This window comes from Catharus ustulatus, chromosome 4, assembly GCF_009819885.2.
Source record: "Catharus ustulatus isolate bCatUst1 chromosome 4, bCatUst1.pri.v2, whole genome shotgun sequence".
NCBI lineage: Eukaryota > Metazoa > Chordata > Aves > Passeriformes > Turdidae > Catharus > Catharus ustulatus.
In genome coordinates, this window is record NC_046224.1 from 52,599,516 (window position 1) to 52,617,154 (window position 17,639).

General features: G+C 40.4%; 1 protein-coding gene across 4 annotated transcripts in view; it reads left to right on the forward strand.

The window, feature by feature from the left end:
• The first annotated feature begins 1,598 nt into the window (after positions 1–1,598).
• TAFA2 (TAFA chemokine like family member 2) overlaps positions 1,599–17,639 on the forward strand; it is a 178,581-nt gene continuing 162,540 nt past the window's right edge. For 2 of the 4 annotated variants that reach the window (XR_004417632.2, XR_004417633.2), the window contains exon 1: positions 1,599–2,622. The gene's annotated coding sequence lies outside the window, so the exon portion shown is untranslated. The remainder of the gene's footprint in view (positions 2,623–17,639) is intronic. The other 2 variants (XM_033057135.2, XR_004417634.2) reach the window with 2 other exon arrangements.

Consider the following 17,639-nt stretch of genomic DNA (forward strand, 5'->3'; position numbering starts at 1 on the left):
TCCTCTGGTTTTATGACATGCAGTCAACTTGAGTGTAATCATACCTGCAGGTAAAATAGACATATGTGCTCCTATAGTAGTAACAAGGTGTTTGCCACATCTAAAGTGCAACAGCCGCTGTAGATGCATTTTAGCTGCTCTAGTTGTGTGCTTTCACTGCTTTTAATAGAGTAGCAATACCCATGGTCCTTCAGTGAGGCAGGGAGCTGGAGAGATTACCCTTTCCGCTATGTATTCAGGACCCATGTCATTTGGAATTGGTGGGGCAGGAGCATCCAGCCCCTGTGGATTGACTTTAGGCTGGATCTATCCCTTTTCCTGAATTTGTGGTGCCAATAGCAGCAAAATCTAGGCTTTTTCCAGTTCCCTCTAAATTATTTTTTAGCTGTCTGAAAATCTAGAAACATAGGTATGGAATAGGGAAATTCTGAAGTTATTATATCAGCTTCCAATGAATGAGACAAGACCATATTTGTCTTTACAACCAGCTGCCTTTTAATTTGGCTGCAGTCAGCATCCAGCATGTATGTGTACTGCAGTGCTTTCTGCAACAGCGCTTGTGACAGTCACATACCAGGCTACTTTTAATTTGCCTTTTCAATACCAGCCTCTTTGTATTTCATCCTACAGCTGCATCACTGCATGCAGAGTAGTCAACATTAAGCCTTCATTTCACTCTCTTTTTTTTTTTGACTGCTTGGATCTCTAGGTCTGCTTTGGAAAAAAAAAAAAAAAAAAAAAAGAATTCAAACATTCTACAGATGCTTGCTTGCATGGAAGAGCTCCAGCATGAACAATAACGAGAAGTGAACTGTTTCACTTCCTGCTTCTGTTTCTGACAGAGTTGATTATGAACATCATGTAAGATATGGTAACAGTTGAGGACTGAGCAAAAGGTTATTTTCTGAAAACTGGCCATTGTACTAGCTTGTAGAATTGAATAAAACCCCAACATATGATCAGGTATATAAGTACTTCTCAATACTGCATGCATTGATCCCCATTTAATCTAGGAGTGGACCAGAATTACAGGACAAAACTGAGAACTTGGCTCTGATATCACTGTAACAAACAAGGTTTCTTTTTCACCTTTTTTAGCTCTCTCCCCTCCACTTCCCTGCATCACCTTTTGAACGGCACAGAACGCAGAAAAATAAATTACAAAACTCCGCTTTTAATTATCCTCACTCAGCAACATTTCCTCTTATTACTCAATAGTCGTGGCAACTCGCCACCCGTCTTTAGAGCTGTCTTATGCCAAACAGGAGGCTTTCAGGACCTGACCCGTGCTATCTTTCCTCTCGAGCGCAGGTACACGGACAAGCTCGCCATCCCACCGCGGAGGGAAGCGGGGCCCGGCCGTGTGCTCGGCTCTCCCGCCGCCGGAATCGTGCGTGACTCCCTTCTCCCTCTGGAGGGAGACACAGTCCAGTGTTTGGCTGCCGCCGGCGCCGCCGCGTCCCTCCTGCCCCTGCCCCTGCTCCTGCAGCCGCGGCCCCGCTCCCCGGGGCAGCCGCCCTGCCCTGCCCTGCCCTGCCCGGCTGCTCCGTCCCCGCCCGGAGCCCCAGCCTCCCGCCCAGCGGCGCAGGGGTCCCGGGGGGCGCCGGGGGGATCTCCCGGGCCACATGCGCCTGTGCGTAAACTTCGCACCCCCGCCCCGCCGCTCGGAGGGGAGAGGAGAGGAGAGAAGGGAGAGCTGCGCTGCGGAGCGGGCAGCGCGGGGAGGCGGCCCAAGCCCCAGTGTGCGCTACTGGCTGAGCCCCGCTCCTCCGTCAGATACAACGGCGGCCGCTGGGACCTGCTCCCTCAAAAGGGCTGGGGAGGAGAGTCGCGAGTGGCCGGATAAATACGGGGGAGGAGAAGGGCGTCTCTACCTCTCCCCACCTCCCTCCACCTCCTCCTCCCCCCCACCGCGGAGGGCGCGCTCGGAGCTGCCTCTGTCTGTCCGGGCGCCCGGGGCGTCTCCGCGCCCTTCCGCGGTGCGGTGCGCGCAGGCTGGGCGCGGGAGGCTGTGCTGCTGAAGGTGAAGCTCTCGCTCTCCAATTACTTTTCCCAAGGGAGAGAAGAAGGCAGCAGGAGGGGGAAGTCGTGCTGTGTGTGGAAGGCACACCAATCAGAGATGCTCTAACGGAGGGACTGCTGCAGGACGCGCCGGATTCTCCTCCTTCCTCTGCCGGCGGGGCTGAATCGGGACCACGCACAGCTGGCGTAGGGGCCGGAGCCGTACTAGGCTGCAGGACTTCCCCATCTCCGCTTTTCCAATAGCTCAACCATACTTCGTCCTCTTTATTGTTATTATTTTTTATTACTCCGAAATCGTGCGCAAGAAACACTTCAAGTCTTCCCTTCATTCGCAGTTACTTCACCCTTCCTCTAGCATCTTTTAGCCGGATTCCTGGTATATTCCCAGAGGCCGGGGGAGAGAGGACGCGGACGGCGGCTGCCCCAGCCCGGCGGAGCCGAGGGGAGCCGAGCGGAGCGCGGCACGGCGCCGCTCCATGCCCCCGAGCGCTGGCGGGGCGCGGGGCGTGTGCCGGCGATGCCCGGGCGGTAAGGCTGGAGCTCCCCCCGGACGGGAGGCGGCCGATCGCTAGGCATTTCTAGCAAGAATCGGGACTGCAGGTAGGTGAGCGGAGCGCTGCAGGGTCGTGTGCCTGTCTGTGTGTGTCCGGGCGCTGGGGGAGATCCCGCCGGGAGATGCCCTCCGCGGCTGGCGGAGACCCGCGGGCGGCGGGCGCGGCGGGGCCAGGTGCGAGGTGTGCGGAGCGGCTGCCGCGGGCTGCGCCCTCCCGGTGCCCTAAAGTTGGACGAAGCCGGATGTGAAGGAGAGCTGCTTTGCCGTCCTTCTGCTGGGCATCTGGAGCAGCCGGCTCCAGCCTTTCGCCGGGCGATCCTCAAGCCTTTTGTTTTCCCTGTTAATTTTCTTTGATTTCGCTTAAAAGAACAGTTCAACAAAGCCGAGAGGGAGGAGAGGGGAGCAGGGGAACCCACCTGGTTTTCAACTTTTATAGAAAGGGTGGCCGCTAACTCGCAGGATCTTCGGGCACTTGGGGGTTCCTCTGGCCGGACGCTTTGTCGGCCGCCTTCAAGAGGACAGCTGAAAGACCGGGTAGTCGCTTTGTGCATCCTCTAAAAACAAAACAAAACAAAAGATAAAGAGAAGATTCATGACTCCGTTTCTTTCCGTGTGTAGTGCTCTCCAAATTGTGGATATATAATATGAAACATACCTTGTCTAGTCACGTTGCTTACTTGGCATCTCAATGAGCTTATTTACCTACTAAATATATTGCAGGTTCTGTATGCCACAGTGAGACGGCTTTTCCCTCATTCCATCCCACGTACAGTTTAGCAAGAGAAAGTTTTAAAATAACCTACTTTATTCCTGTGGAGCTGTAGGATCGGACAGCAGGTTATCAATGCAAACAATAAATACAAGAGCTTGTGCTGCCCTTTTAGGAGTTGCCACGCATGGTTCTTCTGTATGTTTCATTCCTACGGGAGTTAAAATCCTTGCTTAAAGCACTTTAAATTACATGTGTAGTTACAGTTCTCTCTTTCCAGCTTTTGCTCAGAGCTTATCAGTATTTCTTTTCTAAAGTACCTCGGTTCTACCACCCTCCCCCAAGTAGACACTGGCTCTGTATTTAAAGAACCGTGCTTTGACTCCTGCAGAACTGTCAATTTAAATAATAAACATACTCAACTCCTATCTCTGAAAACCCCATAAAGGATTCCGGGTCGTAGGTCTTTGCACCACAGTGGATACATTTAAATTACTATTGACTAAATGATAATTGTTATCTGCTTTCTCTGTCTTACCTACTAGTTTCAGACTTAGCATGCAACCTACTATATGTTTAATGCTTTAAAGCTACTTTATGGGCTAATTTAAGTCAAATTGAGAAATTAAGATTCTTTCCTGTAGTGTTGGGTACACACTCGAAACAGTGATACTAGGAGGATAGCTTAGCTGAAGTTGGGAAAGAGCATACTAAGATATTTTTATCAGAGTAACAAAGGTTACAAGTTACATTATACTTTTTCACAGTAATTGTGCTATCATCTCACACTGATTGAAAACCATGTGGGCTTTGTTTCACATAGTCCAAATTTCCAGTAGTGTAAACTATCTGAGTACGATAATTTCAGTGGAGAGCTTTGCTCAGTTGATACAGCATATCAGATTTACTACCCACTGATTCTGCATATTTTTTCATAGAAGGTCCTTAAAAAATACGGTATTAATTTTTGATACACTGATGATAGTGGGTGACTGAGATAAAATCTTGATTCTGTCTTGCTGTTTTAATCAGAGAATGATGACTAAGCTGCCAGTATCTTTAATAATACTGGACACATGGGGTAACTTTTTTACCTGTCCCTTACTATCTGAGGGATCTCAGCTTTATGTATAGATGCCTCTAGTGCACTTGATTACTCTGGTGGGGAATACATGAAGAACTTGTTCTGAATGAAAGTAAATAGATGTGTGTACAGATGGATATTGGAGATTGTTTTACTGGCAGGTTGCAAAGTGATGATTCATTGATCCCTATCTAGATTTATATAAAGCAAATAATACTTTACACTGAAGTGTTGTGGCAGAGAAAAACATAGCAGCCAAGAAGTTTCATAATTTCATCACAGATGATGACAGACTTGATAAAGGACATCTTTACAAATACAGGCAGTATGTTTTTAGTAAGCAAAATATAACCATGAAGTTTTTCAGATCTGAGCATCTTCACACCAAAATTTATTGCTGTCTGTGTTGCTACTTACCAACCAGTGTAAAGCCTAAATAATGTACTAGGAAGATGTTGCATTTATTATGTTGTATGTTTTGCTTACTATAAATAAATAATGCAACAGTGCTAACTAGTTATCTCACTGAAGGAAATCACTGACTTGGAAGACAGAAAACCACAATACCTAATACTCATCTACACAGAAATGTGATCACCATCTTGAAAAATTATTCTGAATGATACAACTATGAGTGAGCAAGCGGTTCTATGCCTCTGTTTTATCTTCTGCAGGATTTTATTAGAATTGCTTCATTAAGTCACATTATTCTGCAGCTGTTTGCTCACTGAAAATTAAAAGAAAAATCAGGAAATTTATCCAGCAAAGCAGTAATATTTCCTTTGTTAAGTACTGAAAGTTCAAATAAAACAAAATCCTTTAGCATCAGTGTGCCAGAAGCACTGAGTACATCCCATTTTTGTGATGTATGGATGGCATTTCCAGATGCAATTCATCAATGTATTTATTAGTCAAATGTCATCAAACAAAGAAGATAAATAGCAGTAAACAAAGACTGCATGGTAATACAGAGGCTAAAGCAACAGACGACCCTACAATCTAATTAATTAATGTTCAGTTTCAGATTTCCAGTCTGCATTTAAACATCTCATTTAAATGTCTTTCATCATTTTTCTATTGCATGTCCAAGTAATTCAGGTAGCAATAGCTTCTTATTGGAAAATACATTCTTCATTTACCTTTCAAAATGCTGAGTTTTGAAGGCATTGAGACAAAAGTTGTGTAAGGATGAATAAAACAGAAGAGTCCTGTGCCAGCAGAATTGAATACTGACCTGTCCCTGTTCACGACCATTATGTTGAGGGATATCCCCAACTGATGTAGACTTTCATTGCTCCCTTGGAGTTGCAGCTCTGACATTTTAAACCAGCTGGAGTATTTGCTCCATTACATTAGATCACTGAATTTAAGAGTTTACTTAGAAGGATTTTGCTTGTGCTTTTTTATATATATATTTTAAAGCATGAGAAAACAATTGCATAGTATACTCAGCTTCACAGAGTCCATTATAAGCAGACATTTTCATATTTCAAATATTTTTTAAAAACACAAGTTCACTCTTAAGGCTGTTTCAACAGGAAATTTGGCAGTGATTTGGTTTTATAATCTGTTAATATTTACTTCGAAACACTTCTCCTCATGACTAAATTCAGACATATAACATTCACCAGATAGAGGAATGAATGTGGAAACATCAACCGTAATGTTGTTAGTTTTTCCTGGTGACAGCTACAGAACTATCTCCTTTTGCTCTTGGTAGAACTTGGGAAGATACTGGGTTTATGCTTTCTTTATATACCCAAGCCAGCCACTCTTGTTTGCCATACGTAGTAAGTTTTTTATCAAAAGAGATAACAAAATAACGACCACCTGACATACCTTTTCATACTACTAGTGCAGAACAGTCACATTTTAAGATAAACAATTCAAGGCATCTTCATATAGCTTCTTTCATGTTGTGTGTTTTGAAAAAACACTTTGGAGACAGAAAAGAGAATGCAAAGACCTTATGCTTTACCAGTTATAGCAGTCAGCATAACTACCAGGTATGGCATGACACTACATAGTTAGGTAAAATTAAGTCACTGGGAAAAGCTTTCTTAACTTTTTCTTCTGTCTGAATATGTCAGTACAGTGATTTGTAGAATGCACTCCAGATGCAGCTATTGCTTGAAGTAGCACTGGAAAATGCTTTGTATTAATTTGATGCTTAGTCCTTAACTAAACACTTTTAGGAGAAACTTCTATGTGTTTTGTGGTATGGAAGAATTGTTTGTATAACTGCATGTGTAAAAAGTTAGAAAATGGTTTTTTTTTCCTCATCTTTGAAGCTTATCAAACCTCCTAATCTGTATTATGTTCATAGCTTGCATCTTCTAGTTGCCTCACTTCACATCTTGCTGATCTTGTAATAGGAAACTTGAACACAGGTCTCTTGGCACCAGGAGTTGTGTACAGCTGCCTCAGCTGTGAGCATCCCTTTAACAATGCCAAGGGGAAAGCCACGGTGCAGGGTAGCACTCAGGTGAAAGCACACATAGCTTTTTTTGACTCCTAGGTGTTTGGTAATCTTCTACGCCTATATCACAAACCGAAGTTAATGCTGCAGAAGGTGCTTTACACTGGTAAACTTCACAAGTAAATAATAAACAATCACAGTTCAACCAACTTAACTGGTTGTATAAATAGCAAAATATTAATAAATTATTTAGTAAATATCAAACACTTATAATATAGATAAATTTTAAGTCTTGGTTGTATGCTGGCCTCTCTCTCTGTGGAATATTTCTTGCCTCCTTTGTTGCTATATTAAGGTCCAGTATTTGAAGATGAGTTACTGGGCCAGACAGACCACTGTCTTGATCCAATACAGAGCTTTCTTTCTTGAAATGCAAGGAGGCAGTATTGCAGTACTGCATATTTATTTTACTTACAAGAACCAAACTGTAAGAACCAAACTGCAATTGCTTAGTGTACTGCTTTTGCTTTATTTTTCACTTTTAAAAGCAGTATAGAAAACATTTCTAAAATAAATCTGTCAGTAACATGCAGTCTCACACCAGCTCTTTTGGAGACAGGAGCACAGACCTGACTAGTCTCTCACATTTGCAGTGATACTCTCATATTGGATTTCTTCTACTCCCTCACTGCATTTCTGCATCACATATTGGTAAGGCAGAGCTGTGGCCTCTGATGCATCTTGCCACAAGGCAGTCAGTCATGCAGGGGTTGTTCTCCCTTGTATCTGCCTGGTAGATTGTGTCATGGATGGGGTGGAGGGTGTGGCTCAGCCCTTGGGTCATCCAGTGGATTTTCATGCTTATCTAAACATCTTTATGCAGAACAGTCTTCCTGGTTACAGCTTGTCCCTGCCTTCCCCCTCACCATGTGAAACTGTGTATGAGAGAGCCTGTACCAAAACCTTTGATGTGCAGTCATGCAGTCTTAAGATAGGTGCTGCCTTCGGCCTCGTGACTGTGCATTTGGGAGGGCTGTGAGCACTGCATCTAACTATGTACTCTTGATCCCCTTTCAACTGAGACTTTCAGTGTTTGTTCCCACTTAAGATATCTGTTTGGCCTTTCAGGTTCTAGTCTCAACCATGCTTTGTCACTGGCTATTGTGTTATTGCATTTAATGACGCTGCAATGTCGCACAGAATGGCTGGATGGCTCTGAGGAAAGCTAATGTGTCCTATTTGTATGTTGTAAACAGTTTGAAATGTAGATCTTTTCCAGTAAGAGATGAAAGTGAGTACCATCTGAAGCTCATCTCATGGTTTATCTAAGATGAATTAGTAGTCATAGTTCAGTTTGAACTGTAGAAGTGTCCAAGTCCCGAAAATCATCACTGGAAAAATTAGGATGTGTGCCTGCTGTGTGCAGAGAGGCAAAACTTGAGATATGATCATGTGAGACATTTCAGCTGGTGTGGCTTCAATGAGACCAATCAAGTTTATTATGTGATTTAAGTATTTTCTGAAGTGAGCCTGAATAAATATTGCTAACTGCTTAGAGAGATCTGTGCTGAAGGCATGTAGGTGGGGTGCTGTTTTGACAACTATGTGTCCGTATTCTGGGTATGAATTTAGGACTTGAGCTTTATTTCAATGGTTTACCACTCCTACACCTTTTATGAAACTTCAATCCTATTATATTCAGAAGAGAGACTATATAACAGCAAGTAAATTTCACAAAGATTCTACAGGTATATGGGTACTCTGTATTATAGAGTTAGGGGCTACCATTACAATAATGTAAATTTTCAAATATGGTGTTGTTGATGTGGCACCAAAGTAAAATATCACTTTCTGATTAAGTATATCAGACTTTGGTATTTGTGCAGGAAATTAGGTCATGTTTACAGCCTAATTGCAGAAAAAAAGATCTGTTTCAACCCCACTGAAAGAGCAGAATGCCCTCTCTGAGGTATATCCTCTCTTGAGACTCTTTTACCTGTGCGAATTTAGCATAAAAATCAATCTATGCATTGCAACAAATAGGTTATTATTAAACAAGATGGGAAGTTTTATCTTGCCATCTGGTAACAGCAGCAAATACAGAGAGATAAGTTCAGTTCTATGGGCTTACTGGAATCAAGACATAAGAAATATTGTATTTATATGCTAACACAACATGTCATAAATTTAGATGTGGTATTATCAGCCAGTACACTGACATTTCTCATTATTATGATCCTGCTTTTTTCTGTTCAATCTAGATTCACGAGGGATAAACCTTGTGTTGGAATTAAGGTAATATTTAAAATGCATTACTGCCAAAGTGTCCAAACCTTCATAAGGAAGGCATTACATTGGTATTTGTGCAGTGGGTGTTCAAATAAAGAAATGGCCTCGAATCCTGGGTGAGCTTCTGATTTAGGAAATGTTGGAGGTTTTTTCCCTAATGCAGATTCATTTTTCCTTTATGGCAATGAGCTTTTATTATTCTGTTTATAACCATTGTCATTGTGATTGTTCTGGTTTAACCCCAGTAGGCAGCTCAGCCCACTCAACCACTTGCTCACTGCCTCACAGTGAGATGGGGAAGTGAATCGGAACAGTAACAGTGAGAAAACTTGAGGATTAAGACAGTTTAATAGGTAAGGCAAAAGCTGCACACACAAGCAAAGCAAAACAAGGAATTCATTCAGCACTTCAGATTGGCAGCAGGGGTGAAGCCATCTTCAGAAAAGCAAGGCTTGATCACATGTAGCGGTGACTTGTGAAATGTGTGCCAATTCCTGCTTCTTCACTTTAGCTTTATTTGCTAGCATGACCTCATATGATATCTCTCGAAATATCTCTGGCTATTTGGGGTCAACAGTCCTGCACCTGCAGTCTTTCCACTGGTGGAGCAATGTGAGGAACAGAAAAAAGACCTTGATGCTGTTTAAGCACTGGTCAGCAGTAACTAAACACATGTCTGTTATCAACACTGTTTTGGTCACAAATGTAAAACACAGCAACTTAGAAGCTACTATGAAGAATATTAAGTCTATTTCAGGCAAATCCAGTACAATCTCTACCATTTATTCTTACAATTTGCATCACACTTAGGTCTCATGTTGTCCAATATCCTCTCATTAACCACCCCTTTTCCCTTCTCACTCTCTAATATATGCAAGTATTATTCCTTTGGTCTATGACCCACCGGTGTATAATGTCCATAAAATACCAATTGAGTTCATCTAGTCGTTGACTTGGATTCTGTTTGTTATGGTGGTCACTCAGGAGAGGAGAGGTGGTTGTTGTGTGGAGTTACTGGGCTCAAAAGCCAGCTCAGAATGGGTCACTGCTGTATTTGCAATGGTTATTGTAAAGCTTGGTTTGGGTGGCTCTTGGTGTAGTACTTATATGTAACTTAAATCATGGGATATGGCAATTGAATCTATTGCAATCTCCATCCCTGGTCCCTTTGGACCAGGCCATAGTGTTTTACATTGCAATGAACTTCTCTGCTTGCCACTGCTCCAGCATGGGTCTATCCACAGAACACAGCCTCTTCAGGGGTGTATCTGCTGCAGAGTGGACTAATCCACACCTGTGGTCACTGAAGTGTGCTCCACTGCTCTGGTGTGGCCTTGGACCACAGCCCCTTCAGGGCTGTACCTGCTGTGCTGTGGCCTTATCCATGGCTGCTGTCTCTTCAGGGTCACAAATCTGAAACACAATGAGGTAACTCTATCCCAGCTAAAGCCAGTACATTTATAGAAGTATTTTTGGTGATTGTGTTCCAGATTTTGTTTTACCACATAGATCACCTTGTGACCAAAGCCTAACAACATAGGAGAATGTAACTCTAGGTAAATTTCTTCCCCTTGTATACTGCTTTTTCACCAGATGTGGTTGAGCCCACAGCTTGCAGTTCTTTGCACATTACCTTGGGCCTTCAGATGATTCTGTGAGGTTTTAAGCAGCTTGAGCCTTCCTGTTTGTGCAGGCTGGTGTGGCATGCACTGTTTGTGTACATGCAATGCATTGCTGCCTTCTCCCATTCTGATCATGTCTGTGTCCCCTTGGGTAATTGTTGGGGTCACTGCTTATGGAAAATGTACTAGGAGAAAGTTTAAGCATAATCAGCTGTTCTGAGCTTTTTTCCCTTTGAGGCTGTGATATAATGTCTTATGTTTGAGGATTTTTTTGACAGCTTAATTATTCTTAAGTATTTCAAAGTCTTTGGACTTGCTTTGTTTTGTTGCATCATTGTAAAAATATATTTGACACTGAGTAAATACACACTTACTATGTTTTTCCATTATAAGAGAAATTTTAAAATTGCAAATTATTCCTCAAATGAACCCTTAATAAAACCCCTCTGTGAGAAAAATGTTGACCCAGATATTGCTTGAATACTCCAAGTCTCTTTAATATGACACCTTCTTCCCATTTCCACTTTAAAAATTGAACACCCAATAATGACACTCATTTTCTCTCCTTCCTCATCATGCCTCAGCTGCTCATAGCCTAACTTTTTCTCCTCTGGTTCTCCTTGCCCTTCCTTTTCTCTTCACTGTTCACCTCATCTGCATTGGTGTCATATGATCTTTTCGAATGTCAAGTAAATGCAGACTGCAGTCAGCATTACCAAATTGCTTTCCTGCCAGAAAAGTCTCTTTTCATGTGCATGACCCATCATCTCATAGTTAGCTGCAAGTCATTCTGATTCCCAAATTTACAATGTATTTTCTATTTAATGAGCTATTAGACATTATGCACTTTTTAACTTCATTTTTTCTGACTAACTGAATTCCTCCTGATAATTATAGCTTTAGAAAGAAACAATTAATTTGAAACCAATTCGGCAACAGAAGTGGCATTATTTAGATAGCATTCCTCCATCTCCATTCACTAGGGATTATCTCATTAGGATTCATTTATATTTGGAAGCTCCTGGAGATCACTTTATCAGTCCAATATCCACCATGGTGTCATCAATAACATAGACAAGGCTACTGCATATGCTATTTTAATAAGACACAAACTAAAGGTAGATACATGGCTGGCTGAGTAGTTAGTTTTTGCTTTGTCTAAATGAAAAAGAAATTAATTTATATACTTTCTTCACCCAGGAGAATGCTTTGAGTAAACCTGAACACAAATACAAATAATATTCCATACGTATTGCAAAGATTTAGGCATTTTTGAATAGGTATGGTGATCTCATATATTCTTTTGGTAATGATAATATTCTGTTTGAATTTCTTAATTCTTAAAATTAAGTGGTTGTCTAATAACAAGCTGGAAAAAATTGCAGCTGACTCAGTTACAACGAAGGAGTGAATTTAACATTTGTGGCTCACAGGCTCCCTTATATCCATGTATTTATTAAATCTAATGCAGACTATATAATCCCTTTTTTGTTATTGTGGTTGATTATATCTGGTTAATAGATATAAACTGAATGTATATACAATCTGCCAAAGGATCACCTTATGGTAAATCCTAATGATCTTTCCATGAATTGTAATGTTTTTGTTTTTTGCTACTTAGAGTTCCACTTAAGCAAAATATGGAAATGATTAATGGAAGGAAAATTTACCCATGACTCTGCCATGGAAGTTGGTAGAAATGTCCCAGCTGCTGTAAAACTCAGTCCCTGATAGACTCCCTTTGTTGGCTGTACATCAGAGCTCATACCTCATTCTCACAGTTACTGTGTGGGAACAATACTGGAAATGCTCCTGCGAGAAAATTTTCCTTTCTCTGAATCCATAGATGTTAAATGCAGATCCAAAATGAGTACAAGATACGTATGATTGAAAAATATGCTGAGAAGTTTTGGTATTATGTAGAATCCTTGTCACTTTTGTAACTGAAGGGTGTGTTGTGTATTCTTTTCTCTCTTGGATACTGCATGATCACAATTTACCTGTGCCTTATGCACCTTTGCACCCCTGTTTGAGAAAATAGCTAAGTATACAGGTGAGTAATTAGTCAAGAGGACAGCTTTACTTCTCCCCACGTTTCTCTGAAACTTTTTTGGTTCAGTGCTGCTTCAGTTCAGTTGCAATCTTTTCTGGTTTCTTATCACAGTAACGTGACAGGCCTAGTTCTGTCAGCTGAAATAATAAAATATTTCTCACTAGTGAATGATTTAGGTGATTCAAAGCCAGATTTTTAAAAGCAAAATATTTTTTAGTCTCCCAAACTTCCTACACATTAAACAAAGAGATAAAATAGTCTGCATATACTGAATCCTTCCTAAGATTTACTGTTTTACTGGAAAAAGTAAGAAGCTATGATTTCATGCTTTGTCCATGCTATTCCGCAAGCTGCACATTTCCGTCTCTGCGTCTTTTTAGTGTCCTCAGCAGTTGTTGGTAATTCATGGCCTCCTTCCTGGAGAGATAATTTGTGGTTGTCTAGTTCTTCTAATTTCTGTGTGTATTTTAGTCTTGACCAGAAAATCTGTATAACTTTTATCTAACACCTGAAAAGAACATTTTTCCATTTACTGACCAAACCATTATGACTTAAAATTACTGTCCCTCTGCAGATATAATTATTCTTCTTTTTATTTACAGCTGGTACTTGCCTTTGCATGTAAAATACATTTACATCTCTGTAAGTATAACAGTAATTTAGACATTATGTACTGACTGTATATGAATAGCTATGTGACAGTCAACATTAGCAACTGAAACCATGAGATAAACATGCATTGTTTTGCTGTATATGCAATATATTCCTAGATCTGCTGTGGGCTGTGGAGTTCAGACCCACAGTGATCATAAACGCAATGAGACTTTAGAAAGATTTCAAAGTACATATTTCTCTGTTCTTCCACTTTTTGGGGTTGTTATTTGTTGGCTAATTAGCATTTTTTAAATTGTGCTTTGCCAAAGAGTGAATCAGACCTACTGTAAGTTTTTAGGTATTGGACTAAAGGTAGTTTTGGAGGTAGAGGGAAATAGATGATGGAACTCTATATAATGATAAGTTAGTTCCCATAGTATGATTGTTTATGGTAGAAGTTTTGGCAGAAGGTAGTAGTTATTGTTTGAAAATCATTGTTTGCTGTAGTTTCTCCTTTCCCCTCAGATCAAGAGAATTCTTGAATTTAATTCATTGTCATGAAAGAAGTGATTGGAGCCCACTGGAAAAGGAAATAGTATAGTGGACAAACAATTTCTCTGCTTTGTTTTTATCAACTGTTGCTGAGGCTCTCCAGTGAAGCTGATCTTATTAAAGACTTTCAGTTTTTATCCATTAGATCTCTTTTGTGAAGGAGAGGAGAAGTTTCTCTGTTAAGGTACTTCAGAGTTGCCAGAGTTGGAGAACAAGTGGGACTACAATCTAACAAAAGAAGGAACTGAGATTGTAAGAAAAGTACTTCTTTGTACTGTGATGAATGCTTTGTCATATTCTTTCTGCTGGTTAGTGGCAGACACTGTTTCACATAGCACTGTTACTGGACAAATGCAAATTTGTTCAGGCACTGAGTAGTTGTTTCCACTTTGGAGGAAAGAAACTGTACCTGGCCTCTGCCTTCTCTTCTATTTTTATTTTATGTTCTTTTCATATTTTTGGATGACATTCCATTAGTGTTTCCCAGAAATGTCTAACCATGCATTGTAGAAAAACCTGCCTATGACTTTCTATGAAAGCCTGATTTGTGAGGTGTTTTTAACTATTATAAAAGCTTTCTAGCATTGAAGAAAACAAAGTCATAATTGGGGAACAGGAGAATGTCCATGTCCTTCTTTTTTAACATTTAAACTATCTGTAACTTAGGCTTCTGCCCAAGAAATACTTCCTTTGAAAAATGAAACTAAATCTATTGTTCTACTAGATGCTTTTGGTAGGTTTTTTTTTCTTTCTTTTTTTTTTTAAGAAATAATGTCTTTGATTAGTAGCAACATACTAACAATTATGAACTTCTCTAAACCTATAAATACATTCTTCTACAAAAATTCAATCTCTAAATTAAATACCCCTCACTCCTATGAATGAATGCCAATTACAGTAGTGGTGGTGTAATAGTGGTGTAATAAAGTAGTGGTGTAATAAAGGAGCACAACTCCTTCATTTTCTTTTTATCAGCATAATAAGTTATAGCAGTAATTTTCTGTGAGAGTTTTAATTTTCCAGTATAATATCCTGTGAACTTGTAATGGTTCCAGAACTAGGTCTAATTTTTTCCCCTTTCTTTGCCATTTGAGGGCACTGCCTCATACCTGTGAGTACTTTCAAGCCTCTAGTCCTTTATCTGTCTTTGAGCATAGCTAACATTTTGCCATTCCACTGACTTTCAACACCAGGGTTCCTTGATGAGTCTAACTAATTAGTGGCCAGGTTTGAATAAAGCAGACAGAAACATTTTAAATCCAAAGTTATTTTTAATATTAAGAACCAAATATAGCAAACATAAAATGGATTTTAAAATACAGTCTGCTTTTTCTATCTTACGGTTCAGCTTACCTCTTCTGTTGGGTACCCTGAGTTGGTTTGACTTCTGCAGTTGCTCAAAGATCTGTGTTACACGGTAGCTTTTTCAGAAAAAGCTAAAGGACTTCAGCAACAGACACTACAATCATTAAAACTGGTTTTTAAAATAGCATCATATCCCTTCATGGTTAGCTTCATGTACTTAGTTTCTCTGCTAGCCTACACTACTATAAAGCTTTCAGAGTGAGTACTGCACACCTCCTTTTTAATTTCAGTCTCAGAGGTGACGAAGGAGGTTTAAAACCTGCCCAGATGGCCTAGATCTGTCAGAGAAAAGAGAGTCGAGCCCTTCACATAACCACTGCAGATACTCTGAAATTCACTGAGAATCTCATATAATAAAAGCTCTTTGGGTGGCTGATTTTGAATGAAAAGGTGAAGGTGGAGGCACCTCTCAGCATTTTCAGCACTAATGAAACTCGTGGTTGGAATTTACCTTTTTACTGATATTATCATATCTAGAAACTGGATAACAGCTAAAATTGTATTTTACCACTCCCTTGTGTTACTTGATTGGCCTGAATATCTTTTTCCAGCAATTAAATTTTGTGACTTGGAATGATACAACTAGACGTAGCAGTCTCACAGGTCTCATAGTATTATGCTTCCTTGCCTGTTCAAACATATGGTAGTAATTTTATTTTTGAAGTTATTCTTTTTAATCTTGGAGCCTCTGCTCAAAAACATATTAAACCTCCTGGTATTTGGAGAAGAGTAATAATGGTGCATCATCAAATAAAATTCCTGAGCCAGCATACAGGACCTGAAAATAACACCTTTATTTTTAGTTTAATGGCAAAAGAAACTCTGTGTTTCGAGACTTCAGTGTTCTGCAAAAAGCAAAACACTTTGTATGTCACCTTGTTACTGTTTTGTGAATTTTAAAGAAGAGTCCAGTATACTGCTTGGCTTTAGGTGTTGGAAATTTGATCATAACCTACCAAAAAGGGCATTAAAGGCAGGATTCAGCTTGAGATTGACGCCTAAAATAGGTGTCCAATTGCAATTGAAGGTAGGTGCTTTAGCTTCACAGCTAAGTGAGATCCAGGGTAGCATTCAGGTGTATAACATAATTTAAAACTCTCTAAAGCATCTTGTCTGGCCTCCAAGTTCAACTTCAGATCTGAATCAAATACAAAATGGCTTGCATCACATCTGCCGATCCCTTCTCTTGCGCATTTCAGATGGCTCTGGATGGTTATATTTGGGCACTTGAATCCTGCTGCTTATCAATACACCTAGAAAGTGATTCTACTTGCTTTAAAATGACTGTCTACTTTGGATCAACTAAATTGTACTTCACAGCAAGTTGGTAAAGAAAGAAATGCTCAGCTTTTAAAAGTAGGCCTGGAAAGGGTGATTCCAACTTTCCTTCTAGTTTACAAGGAGCATGACATCAACTAAATTTTTTTTTCTCAGATCAGGTTTTGTTGCTAAGACCATCATCCAGAAGGATAGATTTAAGAACAAGCATTTAGTGGACTGTGATGTAACAGAGAAATGAGAGAAGTTTCCACAAGAATGAATAACTATATACTGAATGTGTGTAGAAATCTACTTACAGAGTTTCAGAGCAATAAACCAAATGCAAAGTCCTGAAAAAGGCATATTCTGTATTAAGTATTTTTGTGACACCGACACTCAGTATGACCTTTCAGGACTGAGGTGCTGAACACTGATAAACCAAAACATTTTTCTCTGCTTTACCTGATGCCTGCAAGAAATTTTTTCAATCCTTAGTCCTCACTGCATCTGCCTCTCATTAAGTGTACAGCTCTAAGCCATAACATTGTTGTAGCTGTAGCAGTGGTCCATGTGTCTTGGCCTATGAGGAGTGGGAAGGATATAATTTCTGACATCTACCAGTGTTTTATCAAGCTACTCAGAATGTAATAAGCTTTTCTTCTGGAGTTTTGATTTTCTAATGAGCAACTTGACTGTGATTCATTAAGCTCCTCTAGTTTTGGCTCTTTGTAGAATATAGGTCTACTGGCATCAGTCCCTAAACACCCACTGTGCTCATTGGCACTGGATAGCATCAATTTATGGAACTGGGAAAAGCGACCAATGTAAAACAAAGCAACTCTCCTTCCTTTGTCTAATGGGACTGAGTAATATAAAAAATACACCTAATTTGCTACCTCTTAGATTCTTAAGCTCTTTACTACAGAATTGCAGACCATTTTATACAGAAGAAGTGCTTTCGCTTATCATTTGTGTGGTGAAATGATTCTTAGCGTACACAGCAATAGTTGAATTCACGTAATAAGTAAAATGCTTGGGCCCCAATTCTGACATGATTAGGTAATGTTGCCCTTTTGAATTGGGGCCCAAGCATTTTGTTTTGCTACTCTTTTCTCAG